This window comes from Lygodium microphyllum, chromosome 10 (assembly GCF_053477565.2).
Source record: "Lygodium microphyllum isolate KBCC chromosome 10, Lygodium_microphyllum_v1.1.10, whole genome shotgun sequence".
NCBI lineage: Eukaryota > Viridiplantae > Streptophyta > Polypodiopsida > Schizaeales > Lygodiaceae > Lygodium > Lygodium microphyllum.
The window spans coordinates 161,038,088-161,053,047 of record NC_141144.1 but is presented as its reverse complement, the minus strand read 5'-3'; positions in this window follow the sequence as shown (position 1 = coordinate 161,053,047).

Here is a 14,960-nt window from a genome sequence, read left to right as displayed (position 1 = left end):
CCTTTGGCATGCTTCAGTCCATTTGAAGACTATAAGCAGCTTGTATAAGGGTCTGGCGATGCATAATTGAGTACAAACCGCCGATAGTACCCAATATGGCCTAGGAAGCATTGAACTCCTTTGTAGTTGCTCGGGGGTGGAAGGTCAACAATGACCCTGACCTTTGAGAAGTCAGTGGCAATGCCGTTCTTTGACACCACGTGCCCTAGAATGCATCCATGCTTCACCCAAAACTGGCACTTTAAGGGGTTCAAGGAGAGGTGGTATAACCGACACCACTTAAAGACTGCTTGGAGTCTATCTAAGTATTCGACCCACGTCGAGTGGACACAGAGGTCGTCGACAAAGACTTCTAACTCCTTGTGAAGCATATCCTTAAAGATGATGCACATGAGGCGTTGGAAAGCGGTAGGGGCATTAGTCAACCCGAAGGGCATGACTATGTAAGCAAAGACACCCCACTCAGTGGCGAAGGCAGTCTTATGCCTGTCCGCAGGATGCACTTGCACCTGGTTGTACCCTAAGAAGCCATCCGGGAAACTGTAGGCTTCCTTGCTTGCCACTCTCTCAAGCATGTGCTCGGTGGACAGCAACGGATAGTTGTCCCTCTTGGTGGCAGCATTTACCTTCTTGTAATTGACACACACTCGGATTTTTTCATTCTTCTTCATCACGATGACTATGGGCGATACCCAGTCTGTGTGCTCAATTTCATAAATGAATCCTGCTCTCATCAGCTTATCAATCTCCTCCTTGACAGCATGAGCATGTTTTGGATTCATAGGTACAGTCGCTGCTTGACCGGTATTGCGTCCAGCGTCATGGGTATGTTGTGGGTCACAACACTAGGGTCTATCCCCTTAAGCTCTCCTAAGGACCAGGCAAACACGTCTATGTACTCTCGCAAGAGAGCGACAAGACTCGTTTCTTCTGCGTTAGTCAAGTCGTCAGCAATAAAGACTGGTGGGAGTGGTTCCCCTTCTTCGGCTAGGTCCACCTCCTTGACCCTGGCTGGTCCCTCGATTGGTTCGCTTGTCTGTGCTTGACGTTTGACACCTAACAGCACTACCACCGTATCCCCCTTTTTGAATTTTGTGAATCGTTTAGGGAGGTCTTGTGGTTTTCACTGTTCTTCAGTTCGAGTATCCCTAGGTTATTTTGCCTTTTCCTGTCTCAATCGCATGCGCCTCAGGAGGACCGGTAGGTCCCCCTTGGTGCATCTGGTTGTGGGCGGCCTAGGGATCTCTGGATCACTATCCGAGCTAACCTATGATTTAGAGTCGAATCCCCCTCCTTCGCTAGAAGAGGTGGTTTCTCCTGGTGGGCGCAGTTCAGATGGTGATTCAGTTCTAAGCACCGATGTCATTCCTGGCTGGGCTAGTCCCGCTTGCCCGAGGTCTATGGCTCCTGCGTGTTCCAACCAGGCGCAGTCACATTCCACACTCATGAGTCCTCGTTCCCTCCGGAAGATACTCTTTCTCTACGGCTTGGAGTCTACTCGTATTTGCTCTATTTCTTGTTCTTCAATGTCGTATTCCACAGTATCTACCTCACCCTCACTGTCATCACTGAAGGACTGGCAGTCTTCATATTCGTCGTTCGAATTTTCTTCATCAGACTACTCGTCATCTCCTAGGACTTGATCTATCCCTGGTCATTGGTCGGGCACCAGGGCCCAGTTATACATGAGGTTTAAGTCATGCACTCTGGTCTATTGCCACTTGGATTCATCTAAGATATCCTAGAGTGGTTTGAGATTTGCAGCTGGATTGCCAGCTAGATTGTCCGATAGATATTCCAGTATCTCCTGGAGTTCCCTTTTGTTGGTTGGGATGTGGGAGTTGACGGGCTTTGGCTTCCCTTGGAGGCTTCCTGCCATCATGCAGACTGGCATGGAGGGTGTGTCGTCAGCCTTGCCGATTGTTTTGATGGCTTGCTCATATGCTTCGTGATCAGAGAATGGCAGGTCGATTGTAGCAAGGACATGCATCCAATCCCGCTTGTCCTCTGGCATGGGATATACCTAGTCAAGGGCCCGTAGGACTTCTTCGCTTGAGCATTACCTTTGAGCATAGCAGAGATGGCATCTAAGTCAACGGATGAGGTCTTCTAGGTGTCCATCTCTACTCTCACGGCGTCCATCCTATTGCCAAGAAAGATTAAGCCGTTACCCCAATCTTCGATGACCCTAGCGTTGCGCATCTAGGGGCAGCCTAATAGGATGTCGGAGTCCACTCCCTTCATGACTATAAAGTCAACGAAGAACTGGACACCTGCGATCTTCACTGTCCAATTCTTAAGCACCCCGAATGGCTTAACTCTCATACCGTTCTCTAGTGTGACATTAAACCTAGCAGTCTCAACAGGTGGGTTTCCCCAAGTCTGAAGCACTGTGTGGCTAAGCACACTAACCGCGGCCCTCATGTCTACGATTCCCTTCCTCGTTGTATTGCCTAGGGCTAAGACCGGTAAGACTACATGCATCTCGGAGCCTTCCCAAAAGGCATTGACGTGCAAGGACTTAGGCGTAGAGTGCAGCGTCAAACTCAGTATTTGCGTTTCTACCTCATGGTCATGAGGGTCTGTCGTGACCTGCTCTTGTGACCCTTCAACCCACTACTTAAGATCCTGCCATAGGGTGGGGTGCTGCCTAAGCAGATCTCCCAGACTGAGTGTTACAGGGGTAGTCACTAGAGTGGTTAGGAGATCATTGGGTGTTCGTCTCTCTCCTAACCTGGATTGTCTTGGCCAGTGGCCGTGACTGAACTGTGGCCTTGTAGCAGCGCCGAGGCTTGGCCTTAGTGGTACCGCTTGTGGTGCAGTTGCTTCTCTTGACTTTGGTTGTGGGAGTGAGGTCGGCGTACTTATGCTAGAGAGGTCATCGATCCCATCCTCTATGATGGGCTTAGTGTCCTTTAGGTGTTCTTGGGCTTCCTTCACCCATTCTCTCACCTTCTCTATGGCCTCTAATTGTCGCTTCGGTGGGGGGTATTCCCCTACCTTAGCACTTCCCTTTTCGACCGTCTTAGGGGCTGACGTCTCTGCTTCTGCGTCGGAGACCTTCTTTCCAACAGGCAGAGTTGTAACACTCTCCATCTTTAGTGCGATTTTAGCTTCCGACTTCCTCTTCCGCCGTCTATGGCTCTTCTTCCCGATCAAGGATGCATCAAGATTGCTAGGTCCTGGCAGAGAGATGCCAGCCTGCTTCGTTTGGGCATGGGTCATGACCCGTAAGGGGATAGGCGTGGCCTCCCTGTCGTGGTTCTCGACACCGAACAGTCCCAACGGGACCGATGGTTCATTGGCTGAGCTAGATGAGGGTTTTCCCCTTGGGCAGTCAACGAAAAGATGGTGATTCCACACTCGGCACACCTTTGGTTAGCCTTATCTCTGTTTTGCTGCTTCCTCTCAGGGCAGCATGATGAGACATGACCTGGGTGGCCACAGGTCCAACAGGTGATTGGGTCTTGTGCCTGCCCTCCTAGGCCCTTACCTTGTCCTCTTCCTAATGCCATCACCGAGACTGGGCAATAGTCCATGAGGACAGCATTGCCCTCGTCGTCATGCGAAACGTAAGGGCATATGTAAGCTTCCTCCTTATTTGGTTCTTCCACATAGTGGACAGGAGCGTCACTCGGTGGGTGGGTTACGTAAGGACCAGGCGGCCTAGGAATGCCTTATCTGAACCCATATGTGTCGTACAATGAGGAAGGCAATGCTATCCTCATGGATTATCGACCAGTACCGATGATGGTGTTGGGTAGAGGAAGAGGCAGAGGCCTAGGAGGGCAAACCCAAGAAGAAAGGGATTCATCCCCGAAACGGAGCTTGAGATAGGTAGGAAGTTTGGGTGTTTTTGATCTTCAAAACAAGTAAGTATTTTGGGTTATTTTGTTTGTTTAATGATTAGGAAACATGGAGAAATCAGTTCAATATTTTGCTTTTGATTCGTGCTGCATTTAGAGTAGGATAGGATTAGGAAATCGCACCAAAGAAGGGTAGGGTTTACTGTTGCAAAACAGGGGAAACAGGGCAAAAAATCGTGCAAAAATGGCAAAAATCTCGCTTGCGATGCTTAAGATTGGTGAGTGATTGGGGGCACCAACACCATACTCGGGAAGGGGTATAAGAGCCAAAAGGCCAAGGAAACACTCATTTGCAACAGTTCAGTGTGAAAGAGAGAGAGAGAGAGAGAGAGAGAGAGAGAGAGAGAGAGAGAGAGAGAGAGAGAGAGAGCACTACCGGCCAATTCGATCCGATCGCACCAACGACGAGCCCGTCACTCCATCCAGGTATATGAATCCCTTCTCTTACTCCCTTAGGTAGGATGTGGAAGGTTATGCCTGGTATGATTGAATGAAGCACGAGAAACAATCGAAATCGAGTTTGCATTGTTTACGTGCGCCGTACTCGGCCCGTTCGAGTGGCCACTCCTGGGCCGAGTCCCAGAATCGGCCCTCAGCCCCTCGCCATTCTGCCCATCTGACCAAAACCCTAATCGGCCCGTCCAAGTCTATAATTCGGACTGTGGACAAACTCGGCCCTCGGCCACGTATCAAGTTCGGCCCTCGGCCCACTTGCCTCGGCCCGTCCGAACAACCTTGTCCGAGTCAACCGCTCGGCCCGTCCGAGTCCACCCTGTCCAAGTCCTGGATTCGGCCCTCAGCCCATGCGCCTCAGACCGTCCGAGTAACCCACTCGGACCTTGCAATTCAGACCAGTTGAGTTGAGTGTAGATTTTCAAAAAATTGACCTGACCTGGCTAGGACTCAGCAGCTCAAACTGTCGAAAGCCCGTAGGGCACTCAGAACTTGATTCTGGCATGCGGAATAGGCAAAATCATAGAGCACCGCTGCTTAGCAGCTAGAAGTGGGCAGTTGCAAGACCTAGAGGCTTAGATGCGACTTGCTGAGTTGTAAGGCCTGATCGGACCAAAAACGAATGAGACAACAACTTAGGGAAACCCTAAACCCTAACCTGACTTATCACTTATTATATTTAGTTTGTTACACCTACCTACAGTTGGCAAAGATAAAGTGCCAGTCGATTAGTGTAGTTGGTTATGCACTGTTTGACTTAGAAGGCCACTTTCCTCTATATTGTGTCTTATCTATACTTTGTGTACATTGTATAGTGTGTGAAAGAAGAAGAAAAATCAGCAAGAAAACGTTTTGGCCTCCATCTCTCTTCTTGTGTTCTTGAGTGAGCTTCCTCATGTATACAGTGTGTGTTTGGTGCAGCAACTCAAGCACATCTCCCCATCACGCGATTCTTGATAGCTAGTAATCTCTGAATCTCTTGAATTTCTAAGCTTTGGTGCAAGTTTCTGGTTTGCCGATCCTGGTTGTATGCAGCCATGCCTTGTAGAGCCATGCGAGCTAGTTTTCTCCTCTTCCTCTAGGTTTGCTTTGATGTCCTCTAGTAGCCTACCATGGTGTTCTAGCCGGGTTTGAGCATCGTATTGGTTCACTAAATGTTGAACAACCTCAGGAAAGTCTCCTAGGTTAAGCTCCTCGTTGCCTCTACAACTTGAGTTGTCTCCTTCCATGTCTAGGACTTCCTGTTCTACCAAGTTGTCGATCAAGTTGATAAGGCCAGGCAGATCCACTTCCGCGGCATTGTCTGTCCTTGTTGTGTTCAGATTTTTGGCCGTGTTCTCTGCTTGGTCCTACCTTTGGGTTCGATATCCCTTCCTTGTCTTTGAGTCGTCTCTTATTGGTGGGTTCCTTCAAGTCCTTAGGTCCAGGTGTGTTCCTTGTTACTTACAATCAACCCTCAACTCACCCTCACTCTGTGCGTGTGTGCTCTTTTCTGTGCACTTGTGCAAAATTAGGCTTTTAGATTTCCTTAACTGAGCTTCGAGTGGTGGAATTCAAAGTGGGTGAAAAAACAAAGTGCGTGTAGCTCCGGTGCTTAGCCCCCACAACACCAAACACCCTTTTAGACCGTTCCACCACAATCTCTAGGTTTGTAACTACATGTGAGGCACTTAGTGGGCTCTTTCAGTGTGGGTCATGTTTCTCGTTAGCTGGGGTTTGTCAATTTTCCAGATTCTGTCACTCAGGCCGTGTTCGATTTTGAAAATTGGACGTCCGATTTACTAGTGTTAGATTCTGGGGATTGGACATGTTTGGGTTCGATTGTCATAATAAGAAAGGTGTGTGTTCGATTGGACAACTGAAGTTGATCTAATTCTGGATGGTCTGATTATGGAATTAGACAAGATGGGTTGGTTCGACTCTATGGTTTGATCATCACGATCGGACGGTCCGAGTTCGAATGGTCCAATTTTGAAAATTGGACATCCAATTTGGCAAGTGTCTGATTCTAGAATGGTCCAATTTTGAGAATCAGGGCGGGTATGTCTGATCGAGCAAGGTTGTTGGTTCGATTTTGGGATCCGAGAGTCGAGATTGAATGGGCCGATCGGACGGGTTGTGTGTCCGTTTATGGGTTGTTTGATTTTTAAAATCAGACAGGGTGTCCGATCGGACTAGGTGGAGTTGTACGAATGGTCCAACTTTGGGACTCGGATAGGTCGCTTGATCCGACTCTGGGAATTGGACATTGTGGCTCGGCCAAATTTGGAAATCGGATAGCAGGGGGCGTCCATTCTGTTGGCCAAAACACGTGCTGATCACTTATTTGTCCAAAAATCTAAATGTGGATGTTGCTAATAGCTTCTAAAACTTCCAGGAATCAAGGAGGAGTGTAAGCCAAAGGCCTTCCATACCTGAATATCACAGAAGGTCTCGATATGCTCCGATTGATTTGATGCAGACATGGACTTGCAAGCTCTCTCTCACAAAGCCAAAACTGTAAATAAGGTTTTCCTTGGTCACCCAGGACCTTAAGCCCTCATTGGCCTGCACCTTAGCCTTCCCAATCACTCGACCTTTCACTCTGACACCTCTGAGCACTCTTTTGTTTTCATTTTTCCCTGTTATTGCCATGTTCAGGACTGTTTTACAGCAATGAACTTCAAGCTTCCCTCTCTGATTTCTCCCACATATCCTACTATAAATGCAACAAAAATCAAAATTAGGGTACTGAATGAATTTCTCCTACTCAACCAATCATCAAAAACCAAATACTTGCTTGTAGCATGGATTAAAACCCAAAACTCCTATCTATCTCAAGCTCTAGTTTGGGGGTGAAACCCTTACTTCGATGCTTGATTTGAAGTGCGCAAGTGCTCAAGCTTGAATCCGTGGTCCCGGCAACAAAATCAAAATGTTGTAGTGACCAACCGCCAAGATCCACAGACCGCTTATTGCTTCAAGCATTCCAAGTGAGCACTAATGGCTACCTCTCACATAGTCGATGCACTATCCCTCTCTACGAGTGTAGTGAGCTTAGCTTGATCCATGATTCTTGATGCAAGCTCAAGCATCCTCAAGCCTCCACCTCCAAGCTCCATCCTCCATATCCACATGAGAAACAAGAGAAGGGAAGATAAGAGAGAGAGAGAGGATGGGGGAGAGCTTCACCTCCTTGATCCCTCACCCTCACACACTCACTCCCTCACACTCTCATACTTCCTCCCTCAAGCACACACACACAAGCAAAGAGAAGAGAAGGAGAGAAGAATAAGAGTCCACTTTGCCACACAGTAAAGAATGAGCTCTCATTCCTCTTTTGAATTTTATATACAAAGCCCTAGATTCCATTTGGATAGTCATCCTCTTTTTACATGGCTGGCCATAGCCTAGGCCATTTTTTCCATTATTTTCCTATCTTTCTAGCTTCCTTCCTACCGCCCATCTACATTTACAATTCACACAGGTCAAATTGACTTGTGCTTTATCTTGAGTACCTCTCCTTGATTTAGAACTTTTTCACACTTCTTGTGTTTCTCAATTTTTCTTGGCGTGCCTTCGTTCTCCATTCCACTGTTGCCTTAGCTATGTCTTCTGCTTTTAGATTTTCTCGATTTTCCACCTTGTCGTTTAAGGGCTAACATGTGGTCAATGATTTTTTTTGTTTTAGTGTTGTACTAAACAGATTTGATTGAGTACCTGGAGGGAGTCTCTTGTTGTGGACAAGCTTCTTGTGGCCAAGTCTAGATGATGTTCTTCTTTTATGAGTTCTTTTTCTTTATGCTATATTCATATATGTATGTGGGGGAATCTTTCTTTTATTGGGGACTTGCATTCAAGGTGGCATGAAGTCTTAGGATTAGGTTAGGTGTATCTGGGGAGGTTTAAGCACTTGTCTGCCTTGTGTAAAGACATTATTGGACACTATAAGAGCTATTTTTGAGATTAGTTCTATTGACCTTGTTTTGCTAGCCTACTAACCAACTATTTCTAGGAATCCCTATTAGTTGTGAGATAGTAGGGAAGCTTGCTAAATAAATGAGGAGAGACAATGAATATATTTGAAAAACCTATATAAACTACGGAGGTATGTAAAAAGGGATTCTAACCCCTAAAATAAGAAAATAAAGGACAAAAAATTCCAATAGCAGCAGATGATCATTGCCTTACAAAGGCCATGATAGGTTATTGGAGATGAGTCTACTTGAGGACGATGCCTTTTCTTGGGGATGACATTGAGTCGAAAAATAAATAAGGATGGTTGGAGTGAAAATAAAAGTGCGCACGAGAAGAAAAGGACTTAATGTCACCTTATGAGAGCTTGGTAGGTTCTTAGGTACTAAGACATGACATGAGGCCAATGCCTTATTCTCCTTGGGTCATAACACACTCAACTCCCTTGTTTTTTCAAGCTCGAGTATAGAATACTAAAGGAAAATGTCGTCAAAGGAAAACTATGCAACTTTTTATAGGCTAGGCTATAGGAGTCCTCCGCCTAGTAGGAGTTCCTAGTTCCATTGTCCTAGGTCAATTAGGCAAGTCAAACCACCACTTAGGATGACTCATTTGATAATCTTTTTAGCTGGTCTATGTTTGAGTAGTTGGTTAGCAACTAGCTTCGGATCTTTGTTAGACTATGCTGGGCCTATCCCTCATGGACTTCATGCTTTGAACTTGTCAAAGGATAGGGTGGGAGTTGTGTTTGTGCTTTGTTGTGTATTTTCTTTGCATTAGCTCGATGATTTTTATGATTTTATTTTTGCAGATCAGTTCATGAATTCGATGGGCTGAGTCACCCTATGTGGTTGCCAATGAGAGCGGATTTTACAATCGGGATTCAAGTGTAAAAGGACCTATTTGCACACCAAATCTCATAGCAATCTGAGATTTTTGCTCTCCCCTACTTTTGGTGCCTCCACAAGCACTATCTAAGAGAAAGAGTGCGAGAATGAGATAGTTTCTTACTGGTTGCTTACTTTTTCAAATCCATGCTTCTTCTCCCTTACTTAAGTCTTCAAAACTACCCTCTATTAGTGGTGTAGCTTCAATACTATGTCACAAATAACGTGATGAGGAGACTTGCTTAAGCTCCTGTGCCAAACACATAGCATACATATAAGAGAAAGCTCACTCAAGAACACAAGAAGAGAGATAGAGGCCAAAATATTTTCTTACTGATTTCTTCTTTTTCTTTCACACACTTTTCAATCTATACAAAGTATAGTTAAGATACAACATAAATGAAGGTGGCCCACTAAGTTAGATAGTGCATAATAGACTACACTAATTGACTAGCACTATAACAATGCCAACTATAGATAGGTGTAACAAACCAAATATAATAAGTGATAAGTTAGTGGCCATGTAAGATTTTAAATGAGCACGGATATGCTAACTATAGATGTGTGGACCCATCTAACAATGTAATTCATCATTACTATCTACGGGTGCTAAGCTTGTCATCTCGACATAGCCAACAATACCAACAAATTGAGCACTTGACATAGCAGCTCACAATAGTGAGGGTGGATTTCAATTTTCTTGACTAAGATTTATGGCTTGGCACCTACTACTTGGAAATCTTGGCAATCAAACTCTATGCTCATTGCATTTCTCAATCTCCGCACTAGGCTTGCATGGATCTCTGGTGTTAGTACAACCATCTCCAATATTTTTCACTCTCACCCTTACCTCCGACACCTCCCCATCCACATCCCACTCAAAATTTCCCCCTGCCCATCTAGTTCTATCCATCGCATCGAGTTTGCCACTATAGGCTCCCCCAAATCTTGGTCCCAACCCTACACTCGTACAATCCAAAGTTGCACAAGATATGCTTGCTCCAGAAGACAAAGATGCCATCAAAGAGTGACCCATGTGGGCTCAAGTCCTCTATGTGTGCTAAGTGTTAGGCACAATATGACATGATTTGCAAACCAAGATACCATTCATGGAATGGGAGCTATAGGAGGTAATTAATTTTGATAGTAGTGGAGGTATATTAATACAAGGTGGGAGATTAGCCATGGATTTGGTAGATGGACTTCATGATAGTATAAACATTAGAAGCTATAAGAGGATAAGAGAAAAAGTATTGTGTTCCTCTCTTCTTCTTCTCTTTCACTCTCTCCTCTTAGCTCCTCTCTTGAACTTCCTTCTTCCTCCTTACTTTCGACCCATTGTTTGGGTCCTAATATTTACTAAATTCGGATGATCACCAATAACTCTTCAACAACATAGTGTAATGTTGCAAGGGTAGCCAAGTTAGTCTAGCCCATTATCATGTATTTCTTTTGAGTAGTTATCTTTTGGGATGTACTTTGTGTTTAGTTGTTCATTATCAATGCTTATATACTCTTGATGGAATATTTGAGTATTTATTTTTCTTATTAAGAACTTATCTTAGAAGTTAACAATGGTAGTGATCTCTTTTGATATGCTCTATTATTAAGTTTGCAATGCTAACATATACCTATGTTAGGACTGGGTATGGTAAGGCTCCATTGTTCCATAGAGCTGGTGCAATTGGTTTGCACCTAGTGACCACAACTAGAGCTTGTACTAGATTATAGTAGTGTAGTGATTTCAGGTTGCCCTAGTGGATCCATGTTCCCAATTGTCACATCTATTAACTCGTAATAATGATGATCCAAATATGGATACACAGTCCCAACCTTAGGTGTAGCTTAAACTAGTTGCCCCTTTCCAATAGGCCACTACTTTTGGGATAGGTACTTCTTGTTCTTTGGCCCCAATCGCCTCTCCTTTTGCAACAAGCTTGGCTATCAAACTCCAACGAGAGGCTAAGACTCCCACCACAACCTGTGTTTCCTAATGTGCCCATAGAGCTTGGCAAGTCAACAACAACCCTGACACTCATTTTGGTTGCCATGGATGTTGCAACTCATGGTAGGGTGGGCCTTAATTCTATCTTAATCCATGGAGATTGGACTCAAGTGGAGAAGAAGCATACCTTGCAAAAAGCCAGGGGCATAGGAAGCCATAACTTTCATGCTAGCATTGTCAAGTAAAGGGAAGGAAGTGGCCAAAGAGGAGTCCATTCTCCTTAGTGGATGATGAAGTACTTCAAAAAGGCCCCCTATTCAAGACTTCTTTGACTTCTCAACTTGCGTATCCTCTAATGACCTAAAGTGGCTTCTGGATGTGGAACACTATCAAGATTTTGAGCAACAATGGGATGATGTCATGAAGTGAGTTGAGATGCTTCAGAATGATCATTGCCAAATTTTGGCAAATGCACAGACAAAAGAAAAGCATCTGTGGGATCACATCGCATCATGTATTCAAAAGACTCTAGACTAGATGATGCTGTGTGGTGTCATGCCTTTCTTTGATTCACTCCACCTAGTGTCCTATTGACTTCCCCACTAATAGCTCCTCATATAGAGCTTGAGCATCCTCTACTAAAGATAAAGTGCAGATAAAGCCTACTCGGATTGAAGATCAACAATAGCATAAGATAAGGGTGTCTTACTCTAATATTAAGTTGTACTCAAAGATGGAGCAACTCAAAATGTTGATGTAGGTGGAGGCTCTATGTTCTAAGTGTGTCATGCACATTCTCTCTCTCAAGGATGTTGCTAGCTACTAAACAAATTACATTGAATATCTTGAGTAGTAGCTTGCACTAGTAAGAGTGGAGCAAAATCATTTTTAGCAAGAAATTTAGATAGGTGCTTATTATCTAGAAATCCTAGCTATGGAACTCCTATTCGACCACATTCCCTAGCCTCCAGACTAGAACCACATGGATCTTTAGCTCCAACACTACCATATGAATTACAATCCACTTCCACCCCTACCACTAATACTTCTAGGTCCTTGCACAACTAGCCTTCTCCCCCTCTAGATTTGTTTCTTCCTCAAAAGCCACCAATTTTGGATTTACCCAATCTAAATTTGACCTTAGCATCAATACAACTAGCAAGATGTAGGAGCAATTGAAGAATAACTTTGATGGGTTTGAGTGCACCATGTATACCATGTGTCAAGTCAAGATGATATAGATTAGTGTCAAAGTATCAATTAAAGATGAAGGTAGTGTCATAGTAATGAAAGGTAGCAATATAACCCAATGATAGTAGCAAAAAGACTTCAAGGAACTATCAATTTGCTACATTGTTGCACTACTGTTACAACCATGCTTATTTAGCTTTTGCCTTGTATTTTTGAGTAGTTAATCCTTCTATGTATTCATTGGCTTGATCTACATATATATCCAAATTAAGCATGATTATGGCTTGGGCTCTTTCATCATCTTCTACGTCAAGTGGGTTTGATGGGTCAATAACCTTAGTCCCTTTGATGAAGGGCCCGTAGCCTTATTCCATCGTTTTATACTTCACTAATACGTGCCATGGATGAAAGAAATTTTCATCAAACTTATAGATGTGAGGTGTAACATTGGCATAGGCCATAGCCATGATAGGAAGGTCTTACCGATTGCACTAGGCAATGGCAGTGTCTAGTCCTTTACACAATGGCCAATAAGTGTAGAAGCAAATGAAATTATTAATAAGTGGCAAGCTCAAATGTAATGTCTTACAAGATGAGATGAGGGATGAGGACATTGGTCTATGTGTTTATAACCTACACATAGCCTTATAATGATCAATAAGAATGATGATAAGTAAGCACTCAATGAATATGCTTAAGGTAGAAACTAATATCCTCAAGATTGAGACTTAGTATAAAACATCTTCCACATAATGATTAGAAACAAGATCAAGACTTTGAAATGTAGCATTAGTGCTTACAAGCACTCATCTCATAGTATATGTTTACAAGTCAGGCTTTTTTGTGAGCTTAATGATGTCCAACAAATTTGTTTGGACTTGAGATGGAGCTTCTAGATCTGCAATAAGCTAACCAATAGAAGAAAACCTAGGAGAAGTATAAGAAGGGTGATTGAATAGTGGTGTTAGTAGGAGCCAAGAAAAAGGGCAGGCAAGTGAACCCACATCGAAGGACCAGCTAGAGTTAAGGAAGTCAACTTGGCAAGGGAAGGAGACAAGCCCTGACTTGTGTATATAGCAGATGACCTAACTAAGAAGGAAGAGACTAATCTCATAAATCTCTTAAGGAAACACTCCGATGTGTTTGCATGGTCCTTAGATGAGCTGAAGGGAATAGATTCGAGTATCATGACCCATAATATTCCTATGATCCTTGATGTAGTACCAGATAAGCAATGACCATATGCAATGAATCCTAAGCATGCACATGAAATAAAGAAAGATATTAATAAGATACTAAATGCAAGATTCATCTATGAGATAAAGCATATGAACTGGGTATCACCCATAGTGATAGTCGGGAAGAAGAATGGAAAGATTCGAGTGTGTGTGAACTATAAAAAGGCTAGTGCAGCCATAAAGAGAGACAACTACCTATTGTCATATACTGAGCATATGCTACAAAGAGAGTTGTAAGAAGGGAAGCCCATAGTTTTTTGGATGGCTTCTCAAGCTATAATCAAGTGCAAGCCCATCCGGATGATAGGCACAAGATGGTATTGACCACCAAATGGGGGGTGTTTGCCTACATAGTCATGCAATATTCTTGCTACCTTCTAGCACCTCATGTGTGTTGTCTTCAAGAATATGCTCAAAACGTGGTTGGAAGTATTTGTCGATGACTTGTGTGTCCACAATAACTGGGAAGAGCACTTATAAAAGCTACTAATAGTCTTTGAATGGTGTCTCTCACTGAATCCCTTAAAGTGCCAGTTTTGGGTGAAGCATGATTGTATTTTAGGGCATGTTGTGTTGAAGAATGGGATAGCCATAGACTCCTCAAAAGTTAGGGTGATTGTAGACCTTTCCCCTCCAACCAACTTCAAGGGAGTTCAATGCTTCTTAGGCCACACAAGATATTATTGATGGTTTGTGTCATTAGGGCCAAAAACACTTCCAAAAATGCACTTTTATTAATCACGGGATTAATAAATAGGCCAAAGAGAGTTTGCCACATGTGCAAGAATATGGTATTCTTGTCTCCTCTTTTTTAGAGATAGTGGAGTCAATTTCGTGATTCTCTCTTCTTTTTTAGCCAAAATCCCCAAAGTTTGACATGTTTTGGAGTCCCAAAGACCTTATTTACTCACAAATCTAACAAAATACATGACAGAGATGTGATGAAATTAATAATGAGTTTTTTGAAAGTCGAGAGATCTTTCAATATTCTTTTTGGCGCCCAATACATATTCATTTGTGTTCTTGATGCTACTTTTTAGTTCATTCACCCCTCTTTGAGCTTCTTTCTTTGTGCTTTCATTCTTTTCATGGCTTCCTCTAGGCGCCCTTCTCGTTTAATACACTCTTGCACAGTCTATAGCCAGGGAGTATATGGAAATTGGAAGTCGAAAAACTTTAGTGTAAACGATTGGGTTACCATGCTGCCATCTTGCAAGGGCTCTCATAAGGTGAAAAGAAGAAAACGAGATGATATAAAACATCACTGGAAGGGGCATATCATTGCCTTCAAAATTATGCCCGAAGGATGGTTTGTCAAGATGCAACATGTTTACATGGCCAAGGATATGCACTTGCCTCCAAACGAGCGTGTTCCCCAACAAACACATTGTAAGTTATTAGTTGAATAATGTATGTAATTCTTTTC